Genomic DNA, 1638 nt, shown 5'->3' on the forward strand with positions numbered 1-1638 from the left:
CTCAGCAACCTTACATCACGTCGCTAGGGACTGGAATCGATGGGTTTGGTATGACTTGGAGGTCAAAAGAACAATTGAAAGTACATCAGGATTGGTAACTGCTAGTACTAGATCCTAAATTTTTCCACTAAGATTGCTTATCACCTAGGTGTCATTACTAGGGCAGGTGTCCTAAATCCCTTACTTGAGAATCTCCTTCCATATCTGTATTTCAAAACCTCATCTCTATCTCCTTCGCTCATTTTAGACTCCCCAGTTACTGATCACTCCTGCCCTCTTTTACACATGATTTGGAGGGAGAGCTTTAGCAGTCCTCACCCCAAAAGACAATGAAAGTCAAAGGCTGACTGGGTACTTTAGACTCGGTGCCTCAGGCATTTCCCTCTTGCTTGCACACAGTTGCTACTGCCACCAAATAAATCCAGGTCACTGCTAACTTAATTCTGAGTCATATACCACATGACTTATTACTAACTAAGAATGTACAACCCTTGCCTGCTTCCAGACTTCTCTCTTCTGAAATGTATGGCTTTTTCTCTCATACGTCACTCTCCACCACTGTCACAAACTTAACTGACTAATCTTTTCTACCTGAAGAACAGCCTCACCGATTTCATCATCCTACAATCTTTAACCCTTCTTCCAGGTAACCCTCTAAAGCTCCTCTCAAAGACCATGACGTCATATTCCCTGTAGATGGCTCTTATTTCAGGTATGCAGATGAAGACTGTCAAACAGGATACACTTTCGGACTAGATTTTCTACAATTCATTGAGTTCAAATTCTTACCTAACCCCCTAAATCGCCCAAGTGTTTGAATTCAAAACCTTTACAATGTCTTGCACACTAGCACAAAATACGAGAATTAACCTTTACACAGAAAGTAGAAAACTTTTTGGAATACTCTAATTTTAGTGTACTTTGGAAACAAATTCCTGATATGCAAATTAAGGTTGAAGTTTTTTTTAAATTAAAATAAGTCCACAAGAGCCAAAATGTGACCTTAAGTATACCCCACCTGAATTTAGAGAATATTGATACATTTGATTCTAATGACCAAAGATCAGACAAGTTGTGGAATGACATCAAGAATATCATATGTAAAGAGAGCAAGCATTTATTGAAAGACAGGAATGAAAGAAAAGTGGATGGAAGTCAAAAGGACTCTGATCTTGTTTCTCTTGAACATATGGTAGTTAAAGCAAATGGAAAAAATGATGGATTCAGAGAACTGAACCAAAAATTTCAAATGGGAGCTCAAGAAAACAAGGTAAAGCTCAAAAAGACAAAGCAAAGCAAAAAATGTGAAGAGGCCGGAGTTTAGAAAATGAAAATGAACATGCACAGCATATCTCAAACTGGAAAAAAATCTAGAGGAAAAATTCACAACTTGAGTGTCAATATTGAAGGATTCTATGGGCAAAATATTGAGTGATGCAGGAAGCATCAACAGAAGAAGAGAAGGAACATGCAGAGTCACTATACCAAAAATAGTTGGTTGACAGTCAACCATCTCAAGAGGTGGCCTACGATCAAGAACTGGTGGCACTGAAAGACAAAGTCCAAACTTCAATACATCAACCAGGAAGCTTCCAGAAATTTAAGCCAGATTCTGAAGATAATGTAGAACACAAGATA

Source organism: Tenrec ecaudatus, chromosome 11, assembly GCF_050624435.1.
Source record: "Tenrec ecaudatus isolate mTenEca1 chromosome 11, mTenEca1.hap1, whole genome shotgun sequence".
Taxonomy (NCBI): Eukaryota; Metazoa; Chordata; class Mammalia; order Afrosoricida; family Tenrecidae; genus Tenrec; species Tenrec ecaudatus.